Here is a 25261-nt window from a genome sequence, read left to right as displayed (position 1 = left end):
ACTTGTTTTAGCAAAATTTGCAACATACTCCTAAGCTGTCTGGAGTCAATGATGTGTGAGAAATGACCACAGAAGTGAAGGGTACTGAAGAAAGGTATAGAATCATTTAGGTTGGAAAAGACTTTTAAGATCATCAGGTCCAAATGTTAGCCCAGTGCTGCCAAGCCCACTGCTAACCGATGTCTGCAAGTACCACATCTATGCATGTTTTTAAACACCTCCAGGGATGGTGACCCCATCACTTCCCTGGGCAGCCTGTGCCAGGGCTCCAACATGATTTCTGTGAAGACATTTTTCTCAATACCCAACCTAAACCTCCCCTGATGCAACTTGAGGCTATTCCCTCTTGTCCTGTCACTTGTCACCTGGGAGAAGAGACCAACCCCCCTGCCTACACCCCCCCCCCCGTCAGGCAGCTGCAGAGAGCGATCATATCTCCCCAAGCCTCCTTTTCTCCAGGCTAAACATTCCCAATAAAGGCGCTTAGACAGAGACTTTGGTTCAGAAGGAAAAGAGCAAGAAATAAGCTTTGCCTGTCATCCATGGACCTCAACTTTCTTTTCGAACACATTCTGATCTGATAACTGCTGCTTTTTGCCTTCACTGTTCCCTCCAGCCAGTGTGAATTTTGTTCTCACTCCTGTCTCCTCTTCAGCCTCCCTTTCCACAGGCTCTTACAGTATGAGTTTGCTTTGGGAAACTTTGTCCTTGCTTTACTTCCACGGCTGCACCAACCGACCTGTGAGCACCTGGCTCTGCTGATCAGACGATGCAGAGTAAATACGACTGTACGAGGAATTTGGCTGGAACAGTTTATACTGTTCCTTTCTTTATAGAAATGCCCTTCATAACCTGAGTGCTAAGGTCATTATGCTCATCCCCAGATCACTCGACAGGGCTCATAGCTTTTACAATGCTAAAGAGTACCACCCGCTAATTAAAGGTACAATACAGTCTCTTTAAATACTTCTCACATTTAATATCACATGTATATTCATGTGCTTAAAGGATATATGTACACTTGCATTTCTGCATATTTTTACCTCTCTTTAGGGATTGCTTTTTGCCTGAGACTGTGAACATTTAATCAATGTCCTGCACTACATTCGTGCATGCAAGGAGAGGAGAGAAGTCCTGTCTGTTCCTGTGCCCCTTGCATGTTTGTGTGTGCAGGGATGTCTCCAACGCAGGAGCAGATAGAGATCAGAGGCTCTTTTTGATCTGCCTCAATAGCACATAATGTACCAATTGGTGGTTTGAGCCCACTTCAAGGGGCTGTAACTTCTTGTAGCTAAATACACCTGAGATTACAAAAAGCTAAATGCTCAGTTCATCCCTACTGCGGGGCCAGGCAGGAGCAGACAGTACTCTGTGATCAGTGAAAATGCACAGGGCTGTCCTGGGATCCAGTGCAGTGCTGATCATGTCTTTTGTGTACCATAGTAGAAATGTAGTTCTGGATTAGTGGTTCATTAGGAGGACTTCAGGATGGGAGGATGTGAAAAGGCAGAAGAAAAACCTTATTAGTTGAAAACAGAGATTGCTAAGCTTATGAAAAGAATAATGTAATGCATTTTTCTGCAACAGCAGACTGAAGATCTCTGCTCCATGGTCCTAGAATTCCTAAACAGAAGTATAAAGTTATCCCTTTATTTTTTCTTAATAAAGAAGACCCATTTATCCTATTAGACTATGGTCTGTTTTCCTATTTGCTGTGTTAAGATTCAGGAGCATCATATGGTTTTGAAATAGTCAGTTTAATCGGATTCAGAATTCATTTCTCTCAGAGAGAATCTAGACTGAGTCAGTTATATGTGGTTTTAACTAAAATAATATTTTGTTAGACTCTAATATGATGTTAATACCCATATGAGACAGGGTAATACCATTCAGTGTTCATCTTAATTAACTAACATTAACTATCATTAGACTTTTATATGGTACAATGCACATTACTCCATAACTTCAACACAGATCACATAGAGCTAGATTATAATGCATAATATCAATCATGGTTTTCTCCAGGCTTTCTTAGCACCTAGCTTTGATTTTAAAAGTTAAGGTCAGTGTTAAGTGTTACACTTCAGCTGAAGAAGTTAAAATCAATGTTAATTAACAGTGTTAATTAAATGTTAATCAGTTAAATGAAAACATTTTTCATCCATTTCCCCGATAAATTGTGGTCAGGTAACCTTGCATACATTGTTTCAGATGTCATAAGAATATGTCATCACCCTTGGGATGACTAGGAGGGAAGTCCAAGACAACCTATCTTGCAAAGATAAAACAAATTGCTTATCTCAGTACAAAGGCAACTAAATTGCACTGGAAATCCAGACTCATGAATAGGAGCACTCATTAAAGGCACAGCAAGAAAATACCACCTTTGCTAGACTCGATGGTGACCACAACGGCACCCCAAATCTGAGGGATTAGAAGCGTTTTGGCTGGCTGTGAGCCTTCAGCTCCTCACCCAGCCCTGTGGCAATCCAGTGCACCAGAGGCAAGAATTGCTGAAGTAATCTTCATATGTTCTGAGGACATATCAGTAGGCACACACAGATCAGACATCGGCAGCTAGAGGCTGCACGGCTCCAGCAAGTCTATACAGCAGGGCAAGGAGATGGGGAAAAGCTGTTCGGCTCACCCAGGATCCTGGGTGGGTGGTGGGAGCTGAGCAGAGCTGCTGCCACTTACTTGCTCCAGGGACGCTTGCTCCCAGGGAACAGCACGTTTGCCAGGATGGCAAACCTGTGTTTCAGCCTCATCGCTGACTTCTGTGGTGCTGAGCTGCAACACAGCATAAAGGATCCTACACACCGTCAGTGCCAGAAATAGTCCACTATTAACTAAACAACCCCGGAGTTCAAGGCACACTGGATTATAGCCACAGACAAAGCTAGCGAGCAGCAGCTCACGTCCTGCAGAGCTGGCACTGTAACAAGAAGGGGCGTATAGAAGATGTGCTATTAGGACCATTTGAAAGCAACGGGTACACGCAACTGGGCCAGCAGGTCCAAAATAACAATAATAATAATAATAATACAAAAAAATTAATCTTGTCGTTTAAGCATAAACCATACTTCTGGCATGCCTACCTGGTCAGGTCTGAAGCCTGGCATACACACTCTGTCATACCAGCATCTCCGAGTAGTACTTGTTACCATGCCTATAAATCATCCATTTGCTGCTTGTTACAAAGCCGAGCCCTTCTCTCTCAATCTAGTCATAAATCTAACTGTCAAATTTCTAGAGCACTTGATGTCTACGCATTAAAAGATAATGTAGAAAATGAATAACGGCAATTTGGTTTGTCTATGTTCTAGCATTCTCCTCGTGTTTCTGGGGGGTGGGCATTTGTTTTCTTGTGTTTTAACTAAGTGCCTCCTGGGAAAAGAGGGATTTGGGCTTAGTTTAGTAAAAAAAAAAAAAGTTAATCTTTTGTGACTGCAGGTCTTGCCGTTGATACTACGGAATTCAAAGCTTTTTGGTTTTGGCCCATAAGGCAACTACCAGCAGCTCATGGGCCAAAGTGGATGGTCACAGGCAGCCCTGAATCATCCCAGTTTGGACACAACTTGAATCCAACCCTTTAATAACATATTTTATGTTAGTTATTATGAAATATTAGATGAATACTTGAAGTATACAGAATACTTGAAGAATACAACTGCTGTATCATGAGTTTATCATGTGAGCACACACAGTCTAGGACGCTCTCCTAAAACTCACAATGGTTTTCATTCAAGTTCAAAAATTTTGTATATAGTATTGTACCTGGTGTGTATATATATACACACACACGTATATATATCTCCGGTGTGTATATATAAATATCCACCATTGTATATAATGCGTATGTATTACAGACTAGGAAATTTTAAGCAAGACACATACAGTTCTTCAAATGCCTTAAAGATATTGCTTACAATTAATTGGATTTGAAATTTATGCTCCAGCTGGATTTCAGTCAAACCCACAGTTCCTTGCATGTTACTGAGATGGTTCTTTTGGCTGAGAGCTAGGCATCTACCCTGCCATGTAGAAAACCTATTTAAAAAATAAAATAATAAAGCAGTGATACAATTGACTGTGGATATCAGCATTTTGCATGCCAGTGGAAATCAATATTTAAAGTGTGGTTCCACTTTGAAAGAGGTCCATATAAATATATATTGTGCCCTCCACATCAGATCTGTCTGGCGATGTGTTCAAGGAGGCAACTCCTGTTTCTGCTGACGAAATACTATCCCTTCCCTTGTCTTTCCCCCCAATTAGTACTGAAGAGAAAATGGAAGTAAAGAAAACTTAGCAGTGTTACAAATCCTCTGTGAGTGATGGCTTTCTGGTAAGTCCATCACCATGGCTCAGCTTGGATGATGTGAATACCAAGGGAAGCTTTGGCTCTGCCTCTTCTCTGTGCTGGCCATTGGAAATGCTCAGCTGAAGAGGAAAAGGCAGCTATTGTTGTCCCTCTGAAGAGCTTTGCGTTGTCAGCTTTCTTAGCAGAATCTCTTCTGGCACAGAGATTGAAATCTCCCTGCAAAGGGAGTTTTAAGTGCCTACTGTTGCAGCCATAGGTGCCCTGCCACATGGCAGAATCTACAACGCTGAAGGTAGTTCTCTGGTCCTTTGTATATCCATCAGGATGGAGCTCAAGAGATGCCAGCATTTAGCTAGTGAATAGGAATTGTTGTCTAAATCCCATGACTTTCAGAAAGACATACAACTTAATTTGGACTGCAGAGTGAGCTTTACTCAGGAATCACAGCCCTGAAGTGAAACATTCAAGCCCTTCTTTTCAAGATGGGAGAAGAGGGCAAACATTAATTCCTTCCACCTCCTCCATTCCTCTGCCCAAACTGATATGAGACATGGTTAAAATTCTGATATTTTTCCTGGTAGTTAGTGGCTAGAACCACATCCTGACATGAATCACCCTATACAGGTGAATCCACAGCTCTCTCAGAGCACACCCCACCTTTCAGCATAAATATTGTTTTAAAGTGTACAGGCTTCCTGTCTTCTCCTGCAGTGTCCAACTTTTCATGGACTAACCAATTATTTGTTAAAGCCTGGGGTCAGTGAAAGCAAGGAAGATTTGAACAGCAGAGTAAGCATGAAGCCAGGCTATGATGTCTCCCACTGAGACAGACTTCTGCTCCAGTCCATGTTCTGCTAAGTATCTTGTTGGTTTAGGTTATGTTTTCAAGGGGGAAAATGATCTTCACAACACAGCGGTGGAGCTACAGCTTAAACTTTAGGTTTATGTTCATCTTGGTTCTCTTTCTGTGCTCCACAGATATTCCATTAACTCCACCAAGGGCTTCACAAGAGTAAAAAAGTAATGCCACAATACCAGCAGATAGCCTCCTGGCAGTAAGGAGATAAAGCTTCAGCTGTGTAATAAATTAAAGCTGAAAACAATCAAAGTGTTTTGATGGACATGGTTATGATCATTATCTCCTTTCCTGTTACCTGTCTCCATCTGCCATGGTCTGAGAATTCATCCATGGGCCAGATGAGCAGAAGAAATGTGACTTGTGGAAACCAGCAAGGCTTGGCACCAGATAAGCACTGGACTGCCAAACACTGTGAAAACTGACAACTTCCGGGTATGCCAAACTTTTGAGAGGTTTAATGTAGTCTCCTCTGAATTTCATGCTTCTACTGTTAAGCAACAGCTAATTGGGATCTTACAGAATAAAGTGTTGGACTACGTGACGAAAGAGGCAGGTAGGAGTGTAAATCCTGGCTGAAATCACTGTTTTGCGAGTTTAGCAAAAAAAAAATAATCCTATTCTTTCTCCACATCTGTCTGGTGTCAAGAGATAGACTGCTCCTTTCTCCCCCCAGTTCTCTACCTTGGGCACAGTGCCACCTTCCTCCATGGCTCCGAGAGGCAGGAGACATCTCTGTGTTCACCCCTCCTATTCCTAAGTACGAGGTTAACAAATATGCTATTCCCGGAGTCATGTGTCTAATGAGTAGTGTGGGGAATGCCCCTGTGATGTTTTTCCTTTTCTCTAACTAAGGAAACTATCTGGGTGAGAGCACAGTCCCTAGCAGGCTGGAGACTTTGTTCCACGCTCCTTCCGCTGAATAAGATAATTCTGGGAAGAGATCTTTGGCAGGCTCCACCTAGGACAAAGACGGCAGCAGAGCCATCGTTCCTGCATGATCACAGAAGAATGTGTCTGAAAACCTCAAACGAGTACGAGAAAACACCTAGAATAGTTTTAATGTACCAGCTGAATATGAATAATTGGCTGACCATCATGGAAGAATGTAAGAAAGCATTTACAACCTATATAATTATTTCTAAGCAGCAGACACATGAACCCTAGGAGGTAGAAAACAAGAGGTACAAACTTAGGCAACAGCTGCAGTGTTGCTGAAACCAAGCTCGGGAAATGCCAGAATGCTTCTGCCCTGGAAATTTCACAATGATGGAGAGAGACTCCTGGCCAAAAAGAGCAGCAGTGTTGATGGCGGGAGAGGTAAAGATCACCCACGCTGAAGACCAGCGTGACCCCAGGGCTCTGCACAAGTCAAACTTGTTTAAGCTTAGTTTGATAAGAAAGCCTTGTTTTTAGTAACATTATCTGTGCAATTGTTGTTCCACATCCACAGCCTTTCTATCACATTACTTCAGTGCTGTCTCCCAGTTGTATCCTGCCCAATACGGCACGGGTGCAAAAAAACCCAACGGCACTGCTTTGGGCACAAACACAGGCTATTTGTGCAAAATGTAAGCGTCATTTCTAATGCTAAACCCAGTTAGTTTGGCTATGCCATCAGGCCTGAAGTGGATTTCATGAGACACACCAGAACTGGGCACAGCCCCTCCTTGTCCATGCAAGCCATCTCCCTTCGGGTGAGCACAGGCGAGCAACAATGTGGCACCACTGCCTCATCACCCTCCTCGGCTGGCGGCAGGAGACACAGCCATTTCGGGGTGCCAGCACAGGGCTGTAGCTCCACCCAGCCTTTCGGGATGGTTTCTCATTCCCAACCACTCAGTGCGTGGGAACTGCAGCAGAATTTTGCTTTGGGAAGAAAATAAGGGTGAGAACGAACAGGAGTGATAGTCTTTAAATAACTTTGCTACCCAGACACCCGAAGCCGGAGAGGTAGGGAACAGGCGAGCAAAACAGCTTTTGGGGTTGAAATGAAAGTGTCAGTCAAGGGCCCACGTGGGATCGTGCAGCAGGGAGATGGGAAGCCAAAGGGAGAAAACACTTGGGTTTGGATCCTCAGGTTTTGATGTGCTTGTTCCAGGATTCCTTTGGTACTTGGTGAGAGAATATTTTTAAAATTGAGCACGTCATACTGCCTGTATATTTGGGAGCTATTCAGTGCTTTAATGACTAAAAGACAAATTAAAAGGAAAGGCTGTCCAGGATGAGATCTGGAAGGGCTGGAATGGTGGAGCTGGCAGGTGGGGTGAAGAGGGCTCACCCTCCTCATGGCTCTGCTTCATTTCTCTCAAAATGGATGGGACTTATAAGGATGTGTTAAAATTGAAATTTCTTTCTTATTACATCAAAAACTCTCCTCCATCCTGTCCTGTACTGAAAGCTTTCCTGGTTTTTGGTTTTGTTTTGTTTTTTGGTATGGGGTTTCTTTTTGTTTTCGTTTGGTTTTGGTTTTTTTGGGGCGTTTTGCATCCAAGAGGACAGTGTAGTAACTAACTGCCAAGAAAAGAAACTGTAGTGAGTCACTGAGAGGAAACTTAGTAGAAATGATAACACTTCACAAAAATGAAAATTATTACATTTACTGTACATGGGAACAGTAAAAAGTTCTTTTTTATTGCATTTGGAGTTGAATAGGAAAAGGACTGACATTTTCACACTGGTATATAATATAATTGGCTTGCCAGCAGTTTGTTTTTCTCTTAAATGCAAGTTGTTTTGACAAAATTCTCAGCAATACAGTACCCTTGTCAGAACCTGTGCATGGCCATTGTGACTATGTAGGAGTTTATTTTTCTGGCCTTTTTGATTTTAATAATCCAATACCTTATTTCTCAAAGGAAGCTCTTAAGATTTCTGCCCAGCAGCATTTGGCAATTTCTGTTTTGCAATAATAACAATAATAATAATAATAAAACATGGAAAATACATGCAAAATGCCTCTAACAGCTTTTATGGCTGAGGATAAACAAAGAGATTTTTTTCCATTCGTCTCTTCAACCAAATATATCTGAGTAATATCCCTGTAGAAGACATCAAAGTTTAGTATGTTAAATATAGGATTTCCCAGCCCTAGTCTCAGTGGAACATAAGAGGATGATGCATGGAGTAAAAAATTTAGTTACCTTATTTTTCATCTGTGGATTCAGTTTGCTTTTCTAACTGGTTTTACTATTTATGGAACTCACATTATAACGAAGCCTGTTTTCCAGCTACAATGAATAGGACTTTCTGTTGCTGACTTGGAGCTTTTCAATTGGGCATCATAAAGACAGATGAATAATAGTAATTTTCTAATATGTTGGGTCAGTGATCTGAAGATTCACTTAGGCAAGGTTCCTTGGGTAAAATAAACTTATAGAGGACCAGCACAGACTATATGCAATATTGACTCCTCCAGGTAAATACATCATTTCAATGCGTTAAGGGTAAAAGATTTCCTGCCTATGGTATTTGAGCTAATAAGCTTGGTAAGGCATGAGCAGGTCTTAAGTGGGTTTTAGGCCTTATGTAGACAGTCTGTGTAGGTGAGGCATTCCCTTTCAGCCTCAGACAGAAGCAGGGATAAATTCAGACCAACTTGTCTTGGATGGAGAGGGAAGCTCTTCTATATGCAGCACAGAAATACGTTCCTTTGATCAACATAAACTAAAAGTCTGAGCTGGTAAGTTCGTTACAGTGGGGTTACGGAAAATTTTAGCTCTGTAAAACAAATTAGACCATCTCAACAGATGCTTTTTTCCTCATCTGTACCTAGATGGAGTCTTTCTCTTTTAATTTTCAGATATAAGTTCCAATAGCCAAGCATCTGGAGCAGGGACCGGGGGACATGGGCATCGCAACTCTCAGAGATAAGAGAAGCTCCAAATAATACATGGAGAGTTTCTTTTGGAGACGACACCTCTACCATGACGAACATTTGGAGAAGGGGAGTTCTTGAATAAATGCAGCCCTAAGAAAGGCCCATTGACTGAGACGTGGTCGTCAGGCTCGTTTAAGTTACAGTGCCTGACTTCAGAAGGGAGAGAAACTAAGAAGGGCAGGGAGCTCTGATACAAGGTATTAGTTAGTCAAGCCCAAATATACATCTAAGCTTCCCATTCCTTGATTTGTTTTTTCTTTGCAAAGTTTTAACAGCATTTTCTTTCCCATAACTGAGTTCCCCTGGACTTTAATTTTCTAATGACAGAAACCAAACACACAAGTTAGTTTTACTGCAGAGAAGAACTAGCTCTAGTGTGAGAGATACATTACAACATGTGAGCAAGGAGTGTTTGTTTTTGTAAGGTTTAAAATATTGTTTCTTTATTTTCCACCCTAACTCTGAGAACTTTGGCATTTGACTAATTTACCGTGCGTTTAAGGCTGGTAGCAATATTGGAAAAGAAATATGATAATCACATGCTGCCACAAAGCATTCTATACCTCGCTCTCTTTTCCAGCTCTAGTTTCACATGTGTTGGTTCAATGGAATATTCAATAGACATTTATAGGAAATAAATTGAGAGATGAATGTAAACCATATGGCATCTGGAGGTTTATTTGTAAAGCCCCTGCATCAAAGCTTTCTCCAGATCACACCATATTAGCTATGTTTTTCCAGTCCAGCAGAATCAGGAAGGTAACCACAGACTTCCTTGATGGAAAACACATGAAAAACAGAGCAAATCTTAATGTGTAGCTAGAGCAACTGTTCAAGTAGCATCATTTAGAATAATTTTATTACTAATGTGTAAGGAGCATTGTTTAGTGATGGATTCCAAACCAGAAACCAAATGCAAGTTCATTTGCTAAGCTCCCCAACCATTAATTTGTAGAACTCACAGACCATTAAAATGTATCAAACCATACATAATTAGCGTTTGTACTTTTAAAGCACTTAGGACAATTAAATACTTTTTCGAAACTGAAATACTGTGCTGGATTTCTATAAAAAGACTTTTCCCACACAAAACAGTTCATAGCCAATCACATCCTTCTAAGTAATAAAAATTATTGATTGACTGAGTGATAAGTTTGTTGTTGATCTTATTTATTTTTGTAGAAAAAAAAAAGATTAAGCTTTTCTCAATCTGAAATGCTTACTGTTTTCTGGAATTTGGCAACAGCCCTCATTGCATCTGAAATCAAATTAAACTGTATTCTCATGCAGTATGTTACATAAATCATTAGGAAATGTCAAGAGCTCATATATAGTTGTGTTTTGTTTTTTTTTTTTTTAAGTTTCCACTTGCTTTCCAAAATAGTTTTCATTTTTCAATGTCAACCCCTTTTCAGCCACTTAGACCAGCTATAATGATTTGTGTGTTAAATTTGCTCGTCACATGAATACTTTTAATAACCCATTTAATATTTAATAAGCTGCACATATTTGCTGGGCCAGTAAGTTACAAGGTGCAACACCAGCTCCACATTAGTACTCCCAGTGGCACAAGTATTTACCTTCTGCTGCAGGACAACACACTCAGAAAGTGAAGCGAAGATGACAGAAGAGTTTGCAAGGTGGTTGATTTATTTTGCCTGACAAAGCCTCATTTGAGAGGCATTTTTGCCTAGGATGAGAGAAAGGACTAGGGCCTGTTTCAATACTTAACTTCTGGTAGACACTTAAGTCTTTTTGACTTTGATATTAAGCATGTGCTTAAAGACAGACATAAAATGCACGAGCATCTGTAGGAATCTTTCCACTGACTTTAATGGGCTTTGGATTGCACCCTGATATCTCAGCTCAAAATAGCTGTTATTACAGTAATAAATGATTTGTAAAGCCATTCTTTTGAATAGGTACATTTAGACTATGAAATCATAACGACTTCTTCAAAAACTCTTACACTGCAAATTCATACTTTTGGCATAATTGCTGCCTTCTTCATTAGGGCTTTGTACTTCTGCAGTGCTTTCCAGTACAATAGTTTGAAATCTCGTTACTGGTTTGGACAAGCATTTCTACCCCCATTTTATGAACGGGCTAAAGGAGGCGGAGAGGCAATGGGCCTCATCCAGCGCAGGGAGTTTCCCATTGACTCCTTTGGGTGCTGGACTGTAAGGTCCAGCTTTCCAAGATATGTAGGCACCTATTTCACACTGAAAGCTATGGAATTAGATATCTAAACCCTTTTGTGTATTTAGCCAAAACCCTTCATACTCCACCAAAGCACAAGAAGTCAGAGGAAGGTTTTATTCACAAATCCTGCTCTCCAGTGATCTATCAACAAAGTAATTCTTCTGTAATATTCTAGCAATTCTGGCACGGGGAAGGCAGACTGGCATTTAAAGATCCTAGTTAATGTCAAGCATGAAACAATGAGCAGCATCCAGATCCCTATCAGAAACACTCCCTAGTCCGAGGTGCGGGGAAGACCAAGGACATTTGTTCGATAAAAGGCCTTTCAGGAAACTGCAATGGCTTAAGCAGGGCCTCATGGCACTGTACAATTAGCTACTTTCTAGGGAATTTTTTGATGGGGAGAATTTCTAATTAGAGAAAAATGGCAATTTATGACATCGGACTGAAAACATTAGACTTCCTACCTAGTTATTTTAATTCTTGCTAAACACCCAGAGTAAAAGTAAGCAGCAGTGAAGTCAGAAATGAAAAAAAAACCTTTGTGAAATCCAGCTTTGGTTGTTTGAATTCCAAATACCTTTGGAGTTCAGGTAATATGCAGATCGAGCATTTTAGTTTGAGCCCATCTCTAGTTAAAACTCTTCTCCTCATCAATCTCATTTCATTCATCAACATACAGGTTAGCCTTTAAACATATGGCAGTCAATGAATGCCACTCACAAACCTTAGAAAATAAGTATGCAAGCAACATCAGTTTAAAAATATGCAGCTAACTGCTGGAAGCTATTAAAACCCAAATAAACAAAAGAGATTATACTTCAAAGAAATGTCAACAGTTTTTCCTCTCCTAGAACAGAGCAGTTTTCTTTGCTTCTATCCCCAGCCACATCTGGAAAGTGCTTACTGCTTTACATATCTCTAACGATAAAATTAGTTTATTGATTTTTCAGAATTTCCTGATAGATTTATGCAGTTTCCAAAACAAAGGTAAACTCACATCCCAGTTAAAAAAAACTGGTGGCAACTATAAAGAATTCACAAAATCACAAAACCACAAAGTTCTGTAAAGGAACAAAACCAGTCAATTGCTAAATAATGCTGTACCTCTGCAACTACTGTTAGATAGCTAGAAATTGCAATTTAAATTACTTCCTTGTATATAAATGAAAAAAAATAAAAGTATGTTATGGCCAATTATGGCTGGTTAAAAGTTGAAATGAACCTTCATTTCCAAATAAATACGAAGAGATTTTAATTTTAATTTACATATTTCATGGAAATAATTAAGAAGAGAAAGGAATCATAAATCATGACTGCAGATTCAAAGGACTATACAAAAATTAGATCTATTAAAGGTGCCTGCAACTTTGTGTAACTGAAAATTTAGACTTTAATTTCCACGATAGCAAATTGCGTCATTTTAGGCAGCCCAAATGTTGGTTTTTTAATTTGCTTAAAATTCCACATTTGTAGCAGCCAAAACCTGCAAAGACTGTTAATTTGATTTTGGTTTACAATTAACTAAGCAGTAGCAACTTAGCCTATACAGAAGACTGCCAAGAAAAATGATATCTTTGGTAAATTACCAAGGATCAAAATGTGGACAACAGATTTCTCCCCTCCCACCCCCCACCCCCCCGACTATTTTTAACTAACAGTGATAGTTTTGATAGAGTAAAAGAATTTAATAGAAAATATAATGACAAGGTGCAAATTTTGCAAAAGAGTCCAGAATTTCAAAAGAAGCAGTACATGTTTAAAGGAGACAACCCCCCAAAACAATTTAAGCATTAAGCATACAGTAAGTGCTCTGTAGTCAAATAAAAAGAAAATAAACTCTAAGACGACTGCTGCAGAATGGGAAAAAGCAGGTCTAGTTTGTTTATTTATAAATTGGTAACAAGTAGATTCTTTCGCACTAACTAAACCAGACAGTAATTATAAACACAGATTGGTTAAATTCCCTGCACCCTATCAAAGGAAATGAGTTCCTCTCTTTTCCAAACATTGTCATTTGTTTATTGAGCCTCTTTTGGGCTTGATTTCATTAAAAACGATGTAAAGTCCACATCTGCAACCCCCAAAACAATGTTAACCTTGTTAAGCTGATCCAGAGTCCTCATTACAAAAAAATTTGCAGGCAACATAACCGAGCATTTTAAAAGGGAGCCACTGGAATACAGAGCAAAGAATTTGGATTATTTTTGTTCCATTACAGAAAACTTATATTACTATGCAACAGAACAGGAAGCAAACAGTAACCGCCTCAGTAGTTCTAGATAATTAGTTACCTAAATTCTCTGAGGTGAACAAAATGTACTTAGATGGGAGAACATTACTGCTTGTATGCTGAAACAACAGAGTAATCTTGGTTAAAATGAAAATCACAAATACAGGAGGAAAAAGTCATGTTTAAAATCATTAGTCTTTATCAGTAAAGTACAACGGAGGTCCTCATTAAAGTAACAGTTTTATTAAAAAGGGGATGATACTGCTTATATTAGCTAGTGTCAGGTATCAGATTTCAACAAACTTTAACACTGTAGACACTATTAAAACATCATTATTAGAGTTGCCATGCTTGAATGATTTGAACTAAAGTGAATTTCGTGTATTTGTTGGAAGACAGCAATAATAAATCCTGGAGCTCGAGCTGGTAAGAACTGACCTGGACTTTGCTGACACTAAGTTCAGAGGTTTTGCCCCCAGCATTGCTGGGAGCGGGGTTAGTGAAACCCAGCCCCATGCCTGCCGCCACTGAAACCCTGCCTGGAAGAGCTGAGATGGGACCGAGGTGGCCCTGGGCGCAGGAGCCCCGAAACACTAATCCCATACATTGCCCAACAGGAGCTTTTGAGCGTGGAGCGCCAGGGAGATGCTGTTACACCTGGTGTATGTTCCCAGTGGGACATGTGCCTCGTGGTAGCATGGCCAAAGCAGAAAGAGCACTATGGAGAATTACCCCTGCCTGGGGCAGCTCCCTCCATCCCCACGGGGTGGGTGCCGCCACTGCGGTGTCCTGGGAGGTGCATGCGATTAAGGCTTGTTCCCATGACTTAAGAGAAAAATGCACACTAGGGCAGTAGGGCAGCGGGATCAAAGCCAGAGTAATGTGCATCACCTAATGCTCCCAGACCAATTAGCCTGACAAACTACAGATGTCTTCACAGAACACGTTGTATTTATTTACTGATTCATGGCAGCACTGAGCCATTTGCTATCACACGGCTGCATCCTCTCGTCAGGTAAATGCTGGGTATTTCCCACCTATGGTGAAGGCCCATCAAGGAAAACCAGTTAGGTTCCCAAAAGGCAAATCCTCTTTCCATCACTGTTCCTGCCCTCCTAGTGTTCCCGGTACGTGGGATCAGCTCCCTGACCACACACCCATACCACTTTTTCATATGCAATCTGCCTTAAAATCTGATTTATGGCAGGTTTGCTCCTCATCTTACTCAGGTCCTCAAAAGTGGACCTGTGATAAAATGAAGACAGTGTTTGCTACCTTTGCACTCTGCCACCATTTTATGACGCTAAATAAAAATGCTCTTGATTTTTCAATTTTATATTTAGAATAAAAATTAAAATATACTTGAAGTTTATATTTAAAATAAAGACAGACCATCAAGAAGCAGGGAGAATATTAACAAGTAATTTTGATTTCTCTTGACACATCATTCCCTCTGAACCCTTATGTATAACTTTAAGTCTGATCCCATACTGAGATTTCCAGCTCATTTTGTCACAGGGAATTTGGGGCAATTAATGTCTTGAAAGACTGTGTTTTTAGAATAATCAGGCCAGGAACTTTGTCTTTCTAAATGCTCTGTTGTTTCTCAGGGATATCTGTGGATTCTTGAAATAATAAGTTACAGTAACACCGGGCCAGATCCTCAGCTGGTGCAAAGTTAGCTTTTCTTCATTAACTTCAAAGGGACTATGCTGATTTACACCAGCTGAGGGAAGATGTGGCCCACAGTGTCCAGGTGGGTTTAAATCATACACATGAGAAATACCTCAGTATATCCAGGTTTGTACCGAGGTTGAACATAAAAGGCCCGGATAGCGGGAAATCCATCCCGTTTTATTTTTAAATGCTCAAATGTTTACCAGCTGACCTTCCCCTTTACTGCAGATCTGGGAATCAAGGTGCATACAATAAAGTTCAAACCAATCAACTGCTTTCAGCTGTTCTTGTGCAATGAATTTTTAAACATTTGATCATTAAGGCCAATCTATATGCAGGTCAGTCTTCTGAACAGGATGGGAACAGTTTGGGAGCAGATGCCAGGGCACTGACTCATGAAGAGGGACTGCTAAAGAAACACAGAGAGCACATTTATCTTGGGCCACCCATCAGGTGAACACTATGAGGACTATCTCTTTGCTGGATGGATGCACAGATCAAAACAGTTAATCTCTAGTATAGTGCCTTCGTTAATCGAACAGCGGCATGACGGCAGCGCGGTGCTCGCCAGCGGCACCGGGATGGGTGTCTCATGGCAAACAAACTTCTCTGCAATTTTTGGTCCTTCTGCAACTGGTAAATTCTCCAGAAACAGCACTCCATAGTGGTACTATTTACTTACTTATTCATAAAATTGCCTGGCCAATACTCATAAATGTGTGGACAATTTTCAGCTATGAGCCTTTGTGATATATTCACTTCTAACACCTAGCACTCGTAATTCACAGAGTTTGTGGCTCGCAGCAGTCTTAGGCCATTGACCCCAACCTCCACATCAGTTTTATCAGTGGGTCACTGGCTGTTCTCAGAAGCCCACGTTCACTGTCCCAGCCATGTTGTTGGGTACCTGGGTCATGCCCTGCCCTTTCCGAGCCCTGCTGGATCGCCTGGCCCAGCTAGAGTGGAAGGTACCCCCAGGTTAGTCTCCGACTTGAAGGTGACAGACTTAGACAAACGTGCTCAAGGGTCACACACAGCCATGTGCAGCCCGGGGTGGTAGAAGAGCAGGTAACTGACACAGCTCCACTAGAACTGATGATGCTCAGATGCATGTTAGACACTCTGGTAATGAGTGGTGTTGAAATGGAGAGAAAATTTAAGCCTTTTGTTTCCTTGAGACACATATGCAATATATCTGGCCTTTATTTTAAAGCCCTCTACCTACTAGACTGAGGGGGAGAGCAGGCCAGTCCTGGAGCACTGGGGTCATTGTCATTTTTAGTTATTACATCTGTAGAGGGGATGATCACCGAAGATTGCCTGATTTTATCAGGTATCTTCGAAGCAGACCTTTGAAGGCAGGGCTGCTGTGTTGAAAGCCCATTCCTAATGTTATAGAGGAACATTTTGCAATTTGCCTAATCTATACGTTCATTGATTGAATTCCAGTTTCTTCCAGTTCAGTGCACATGGTTGCTTTTGTACAGATGCCTTTACCTGCATACTGTGTTGTATCTAAACAAAAGCATCTAAGCACCACCCAGCTAAGCTGCCACATCAGCACCCCTGGGAACACCAACAAAAACATCAGAGGGGTCAAACTGATGCGTTTGATTTGAGAATGCAATTTACAAATCACAAATCTTCTCTTTCACCATTGACCCAATTCTACAGGTACTTCAGTCAAGGTGTATAAAGCAATTAGTTACTCAAATGTATTCCCAAAATGTCACCCCCGGCACTTAGTGCTAAACCTGAGCCCTTGAAATGTCAGCACTGGACTTGAACTACTTGGAGTATTTTAACAGAAAGACTTTTTTGGAGACCATTTGCAGGTGCTGAAATCTGCCAAAGTTTTTTCTAGTGTATTCGGGCTCTGTGATATGCTAGTAGCAGAACTAAAGAAGATTTGTTCACCCAAATGTTAGCATTTGGGTCAAAGAACAGGTTGAACGATATGATGTGTTACCGCAGGCTGACTGAAAGCACACTTGCAACTGTACGAAGCAACGAGGAATAGGAAGCAGAAAGTTGAAGGTGCAAGTCTAATTCTAACACTGGCCGAACACATCATCTTGGCAAGTCACCTCACTTGTCTGTGCCTCAGTTACATTGTCTGAAACACTGAGATAATAATAATACTTAATCACCTTTGAAAAGAAGTGAGAGATCCTCAAACAAAAGCAGCAATAAGTGTGAAATATTCATTATAATATTAAAGAACAGATGGCCGAAGCAGAGATCCAGTTAAAAGGGCTGCACAGAGTCATAAGAAACCTCTTGCTGTGACGTATGCGCTTTACGATGTGCATTCCCTCAGACAATACATGATGAGTCGGCTGCAGCAGTTTATGTTCTGGATTAGAGCATACGCATAAATAAAGCTACGTTTTTATGTGATCCCAACAAATAAATGGGAAGCACGGACAGGAATGTCTAGCTGATGGAAAAATGAGACACCACAAACAAACCACAGCTTGATGATAAAAAAAAAAGAAGTCTAAGATTTATATGGCACAGCTGGCTATGTGTAGTGCTTTTGTAAGCCTACAGCATCTGGTCACTTGTTTTAAATGTCTGAATAGATAGAGGCCTGAACCTTGCACAACTGCGGAAAAAGAGGCTATGTTTCACAGTAAACCACACTGCTGCACATCGCACCAGGCCCCGGCGCGCACGGAGAGCTGCCTGACTTCAAACGCCAGGTGAGGCAGGGGAGGAGGGCTCCTGCGCCACTGGGTACCACAGCCTGCCTGCATGTCTGTCCCGCGTGCAGGGTCCTGCATGTCTGTCCTACGTGCAGGGTCCTGCACGTCTGTCTTACGTGCAGGGTGTCACAGCCAGCCATGCACCTACAGCCCAATGAACCAGCCGTGCTCAAGCTGGAGCCTGTCTTCCAGAAGGACATCCAAGCACAACTATGATTGACTGCAGTTTTACCATCTCATTTCTGTAGCTCTGCTGATTTAAATGGAGCTATTCTAACTTACAACACTAGAAAACCTGGCCCGTTGTCCTTCAGCAGCTCTAAGAAACCACCCCAAAACACCTTAGATATCCCTTTGTGAATATGAATGGTGCTTCTTTGTCTGTAAAAATAGGGTGAAATGATAAAGCCTATTAGAAAGAGGAAGAGATGGACCCACCCTCATGCGTTGCTTGCAGAATATTCAAGCCTTCCATTTCTAACAGATTCTGGTTTTACCCAAATGTTTAAAAGAGACATTGCACAATGAGTTGTGGCAAAGACAGACTCCCAGCAATGGGGTGAGTCACACACAGGAGAGAACGGAGCTGCAGAGCAGCACCATGACAGTGGTGGGGGTGGCCAAAGGGTGGTGAAAAAGCAGCAGGGCAGGTATATTTTACATCTGTATTTGAAAAAAAGTCTATGGGAAGTCAATGGGTTGAATGACAAGAAGGTTAAATAAGGCACCTTCTTGCTCCAGAGCACAAACTAGTCCTTTGCAACAGCAGGAACATACAGAACATGACTAGCTAAATCCCAAATTTGTGCAAGCTGTTGCAGTCAACGGAAGAAGTTTCTAAGCCTTAAAATATTTTAAACCTGCTATGCTCTCAGTGGAAAGGTAAGATGTGGTAGACACAACCTCTTTTATTATTAAAACTCTCACAAAACCCCAAAGGTTTGTGCTCCCTCTGTTGGTTTTAGGAAAGAGATGTGATTTTGGTTTGGGTTTGTTTTCCCCACAAACATCAACCTTCATTTCGTTCTGACATCAGTGGAAGGACAAAAACGCATTTGTGTGACGAGATGTTATTTACACTGAAGTTTCTCTTGTTTAAACAAGAAAATGGACGTGCTAATTTCAACTCCATCCCAAATGCAAAGAAAATGAATAAACATTTAATAAACCAACTGCCAAACTGGAGGAAGATTAAAGTATTTCGATACTGCTGAAGGAAATACCACAAGCAAAAGGGGGGTAACACCACGCACAAACCCCGAGTTATGTCACAGGTATCTCTCTGAGTTGGTGCCTGTGATGTTGTTCACCAGTATACAGAAGCCTACATACCCAAAAGTGTGCATTGCTCAGTGTTTGCTATTGTACTTATTTTCCCTTTAGCATTGGCAAAGCAAACAAACAAACAAAAAATTTTAAAAAATGGCTAAGATGAAAAAGCCCAGTCGCAAAACTGAACTAGATGAGTCTGAGAAGATACAGAAGACAGGCAGGAAAAAAATGTGACAGAAGGATGGATCAAATTATTACAATTTTTTTTTCCTTTGGTGTTAATTATTTACAATATCTGTTTCTTATCTACAATCTGTTTTTCACTGCATCTTTATTCAGCACAAGGGAGCCCTGAACTTGGTGGGGTTTTAGCTGCTACCGTAACACCAATACTAAAATATGATATCAGATATACTTGTTCAATTATTAATTATTAGGAACAGAATGTGAAGTCCTTATTTGCAGAACATGAAACCGTTTTGGCTTAAGTGGGACTTAGGAGATGCTCACTGGAACAAAATGTCTCCATTTGGCCCTGAGGGGAGGCTGAACCCAAGGTCTCTGGAGACTGACCCATGGCCTTACCTGACACTCCCAATTTAAATGGGGGAAAATTGATGGGTGCAGGCAAGGCATGAGGTAGGGCTGCCTGTCAGACTTACTGTTTGGTTTGGTAGCCTTGAAGGGAAAAGGTGGCTTCCCAGCCTGCATCCATAACTAAAGCAATGCATTAAGGACAAAACTACCCCAACTGCCAGGCGATAGAGCTCTTACTTGCCGCAGCTGTGGAAAGGGTGGCTAGGTGGACGGCCGACCCGCAGCTCGAACGTGTTTGAGATCAGCACTGGCTTGGCATGCCCTGTCTGAGCTGCTGGCTCGGCGTCCGTCCCCCTCCCTGCCTGGCTGAACTTGTCACTGGCTCCCAGCCCGAGACTTGTGACACTGCAATTACGCCAGGGTGGCATGCGGAGCCTGTAGATATTTTAGCCACTTTGCCAAAGCTAGAAAAATCCTGACTGAACAGAGGCAGGAAAATTATTTGCTGAAACATCACCTGGAGCAGGAAGTTATTAGATGCTTGAGTGACTTCTAGAACAGAAAACTATGTATGAATATGTACACGAGGCAAAACAGATGTTGTCTTGACCTCTGCACACTGGAATCTTATAGCTGCTCTGTTTACTCTCTGCTGTCCATAATGCATCTTTAAGCCAGGTGCTGCCACTTATCAGGTATCTACATCTCTTGTTTAAACAAATGTTAACTGAACTTGACAGCAAAGGGGACCCCTGCAGCAAAATCGGCAGAAGACAGCTTTAAAGCTACCTTCAGTTCTAACTCCTGAAATAACTGAAGTTTTGTGTGACTAGGTAAGGAGTGAGGGTAGAAAGTTAAACTTTTGACCCCATCTCCATGGGATTGCTGCCTGGTTCTCTGCTGGGGGGTAAGGCTCAGCTCTGCAGGCAGGAGGAGAGCTGGTCTGTAGGACCTGGTAGGAACAGAGACATGGGTCTGTCCCCTGCCCACCAGCCTCTCTAAGGTCCCTTGAGCCAGCAGATCCCTCCTATGGCTGTTACTGTAACTATTCCTGGCATCATAGTGACTGCTTGCACCATGGCTGTGGCTACCATCTTCCCTCAGGGCCACGTCCCTGTCTCCATCCACAAGAGCTCACTGTCAGCCATGCTGCCAGTCTGGGAATGGAACAGTGACTCGCCCCTTTCCCAACCTCACAGCAGGGTGTCTCTTTCATTTTTTCCGTTGTGTGTATGTGGGGGTTTTTTTGGTGTTTTCTTTTTTTTTTAATATATATATTTTTCATATTATTTTTTTATCAGTAACAACTTACACAGAAGCTTTAGGGCAAGACAAGGCCAAAGTGCTCTAGTGCTGGGTGAGGTCCTAGTGAGATGTTACACCATGTCCATCATCATCACCATGGCAGCCGAGCATCTCCACCAAGGGCTGAGGGTTTCTGCAGTCCCTGTGTTCCTTTGGGAAATCACACAGTCACTTGCAATAGGTGTGAAATTAAACCCTGCCACCTCTTCGCTAAGGGCAGCCCTATAACTGTTCATCCATGAAGCAAAGACAACAGGCACTTAAAGGAGGTTTTACAGAAAGCTCCTGAGCCTTGCTCCTTCCCTCTCGCCTCCCAGCTCCTGGCATACGCAGCTGAGATAAAGAGTCTCCAGACCCCGCCAGCTCCTGAAGGGATCGAGCTGCTGGAGCTGAGGGAACACCACCACTAGCAAGGAGATCACCGTGAGGGGGTTGCTGTCAGCAGAGCACCGGGCAGCATGGTCAAGGCAGAACCAACCCATACATCTCATAACGCATGCCAGAAAAAGTGCCCTGGTTTCAGGGCTGTATTCCAGACTTTCTGGTGCCCAAGGGAGGACAGTTTACAGGTTCCAAACACAGCTGTTTCACCATCCAAATGCTAGTGAGGAAATAAACATTCTTATCAAAGCTAACTTAAGTGTCTATCATTAACTCCTCAAAACTGCCTCAGGAAGTCAGAGACAATCCAGCATGCATTACATAAATACCTCTATCTATATTCTTGTCAACCTATCTGTGTTTATTTTAATTAAACATGGATAAAGGCCATAGCAAATAGGTATTGGTGGTACTGACAGCTGTGAGAGGGAATGCTGAAACACTGCCAGCACCCTGCTAATCAATTGCCTATAGAGAGTTTAGGAAACCCTAAATACTGGAGGGCAAGGAGTTGTATTCAGCATTAGAAGTAAAGCTCTGAAGCTTCTGTAGAATCAAGGGAAGACGTTTTTCTAAACTTAAAAAAATGGGAAATAACGTTAGCTTTTTTTATTCTGACAAAATAGACCTATCTAGTAGAAAGCATGTAACTGTCCAAAAAATGCCTTTTGGATATCAAAAATGCTTGTGGAATGAAATTTATTTGCTTTTCTCCAGTCTGGGAATGCCACTGGCTCACAGCTAGAGCCTGATGCCCAAGATCTATCTTTTGAAGCTTCAGTGAGCTGTGTCTGCAAGCGATTCCAAGCACAAAGTTAAAGGTCTTTAAAAAAATAAAACATTTTGCCCCTGCAGAGACTCAGGGTGCGTACATGCTGAAATAATCTCCTGGAGAAAAATACTCAATTAAACTATAGTTTTCTGTCTTAGATCCTTTGCTCGCAGGCAGTCCTTTACCCCCTGTCACTTCATCAGAAGACAGAAAGGGAAGAAAGATCAGGTCAAATACCTCCACTATCACATGGAAGACAATTTCTAGAACTCATTCACTCCCGAGGTTCCTTCCTTAATGCCTTGCAGAAAGGAGGTCTGGTATAACGAGACTTTGCGCCTTCTTTCACGTAGCACAGATGTATACAAAGGAAAACCACATTCGAAGTACCTTACCTGATCTCACATGGTAGTGGTGGACTCGGCACATTGTCCAAAATGTACTAAATTACTGCTGAAGCTGAATAGTCTGGATATGCTGTTATATGCGTATATTGTGTCTACATATTCCTTCCTGTCTTTAGCTTAGTAAGCACCCCTTTGTTCTGGTGCAACTAATTTATGTTGGGCGCATCTACTGATGCATGCTCACAGATCTGCTATACACTTGGGGCAAACATTCTTATTTTTGTTGGGCTACCTAAACCTTTTCTTGTTCTACCAAGAAGAAAATAAGGTGCACAATTTCTACTTGGGGAAAAAAAAATATCTTTCATTGGCATTAGGAGGACTGGCATTTTGCTAAAACATTTAACTTTTCTCCTAGCGTGTTTGGGAGTACACACAACAATAACAGGCTGCAAGTGTGTTTGGTATCAGAGTTCAAAAGTAATCCCAGCCTCTGAGACTACAAACTTTCAGCAAACCCCTTTGCAGAAAGGCTATGCCGCTCATCTCAAAAAGACCTCAGGCTGTATAGAATTAGCAGCTATGTATGCAGAGCTGCACAGCTAGCCTCTGCTTTAAAACAATGACAGCGAAGAGGAAGAAATATGCCAAACTGAATAACATTGATCACAGAAACAGGTAGAGACGCCTTTTTCATTGAAACCTGCAGGCAGATATTAGGGAGAGCAGGGATGTGTTATGAAAAATGTACTGTGCTACCTGAACATCAGAAGTTTGAAATTTTCGGATGAAATAAGAGTCTCATCTGGTTCAGTCTGTCTCACTGTCCATTTAATCCTGGCTGAGAAGAAAGGGAGTTGGTGAGCGTTTACTCACCCTCTGGCCACCAGGTCAGGCTGTGGGAGATGGCTTGTGTAGCCAGCAAAGAGAACAAGGAAGTCTATAATGGCCAGTATGGTGGGTAATGCCTCAAAACAGAGGCCAGCTCTAGGCCAGAAGGGATAAAATATGAGATGAGATGGGCTGTTTGTGAGGATGCACAGACTTTAAACATGGCAGTCTAATTCCTTATGTGATAAACTCTACAGTCAGCAGAACTACAGACTGCCAGAAACAAAAGCATCACTAACACCCAGGAGGTTTTTAGAACAGGACAGCTTGTTCCTGCTGCAAGATGTGGGAACACTAAATGAACTCAATAATTTCAGTCTCTAAACCTGTCGTTACCTGCCCTGCTGCTGATAGTGCTGTTATCTTGTTACTTCTGCATGCATACTTCCTTCAAGGATTTTAGCGTTATAGCTCTGAAAGGATATCTGGTTTGCTTAAACATCAGGAAACTGAAAAGCTAAACTGAAACAAAAAACACCTACAATGAGATGAAAAGAACCTTGCATTTCAATGAATGGAGGACATACGCTCCATGTAGACCTGAGTTTAGTTACAGAGCAGCTGAGAAGAGCACTAGATCCACTGAAAGTGTATAATTTACCAACCATTGAGTCTTTGTTAATATTCCCCTTTTACAGATTTTTTTCCCCCACTGGCTGATTAGCTAATTAAAGTTGTAGGCTGTTTCCTTTCAATCAGAACTGTGAGCGTGTACCAGGTGCCAAGCATCATGACATGCAGAAAGGCAGACAAGCTCAGAGAGAAGCAGGGCTACAGAAGAGGCTCAGCCCCACCATATCACCCCACCGGCGATGGGCTAACAATTTGGCTTTGCCCGTTCATCCTGTCCTGGCACGAGGTTCACTACACCTCACTGTGAGAACAACCCAAACACCATGGAAAAGCCACACGGCACTGGGTGCGATGGTCAGAGGAACAAATATACCACTGAAACATTTGCACCAACTTCATGCGAGCATGGTTGAGCTAGATGAGAGGAGCAACGACCTCTAGATTAACATCCCTTGGAGAAAACTCATTTCTGATGAGCTTTTGTTGGTGGTGCTGGCACGTGAGCAGAGACCTGAGCCTGATCCAGCCAGGTGCAGCGCCTTCTAACCTGCAAATCCTTACTGACATCTTCACCTGGAGCTGTTCGCAGCACTCGTAACAGAGAAGTGGGGTTTCATTGCTAGCAAGAAACAGTCAATAAAGAACTGATTCACAACCCTTCGTAGAGAAAAATCAGCACCAAAACAGGTATTGTTTCCTGTGGCCACACGGCACTGCCTTCTGCATAAGAAGACAAAAAAATCTGGGAGCTCTTTGGGACCAACAGGATCAATGCTTTCTTTGTTGTGCTAAATAAACTGGGTACCTCCTGAATAAGGTGAGACAAATTTTTGGCTTGAAAGATGATTAGAAGGTGCTTGGTTAAGATTTAAACGGAAGATGGTTTTCAAAATCCATGTTCTCAGGAATTTTCTGTCTCAATTCTCAGAAAGGTTTATAGGTAAAGAAATAATAACACCCCCAAGATGCATTTGGCTGACTTAAAGAATACAATTGGGGCATAGTCTGTAACAGGGTTAGCTGAGGTAAAAATTTCCCACTCCTCTTCCAAAATCATTGGAAATTGTTGCTTAAATAGAAATTGGCTGCATTACCAATTAAAACAATTTGGATTGAAAAGGGCAATGTGGTATAAAACAGAGATACTTTTAATCCATGGGTAAGGTGACCAAAGTGCAAGATATCAGAGAGGAAATGATCAAGGTAAGGCAACCTAAGACTTCCAAATTTAAGGTTAAGCTGCAAAGTGCTTTGCAGTGGGACAGAGAAGCCTTTAAATATTTAACCGTAGTAGCTTTAAATG

This window comes from Falco punctatus, assembly GCF_963210335.1.
Source record: "Falco punctatus genome assembly, chromosome: 4".
NCBI lineage: Eukaryota > Metazoa > Chordata > Aves > Falconiformes > Falconidae > Falco > Falco punctatus.
This window is presented reverse-complemented; position numbering follows the sequence as displayed.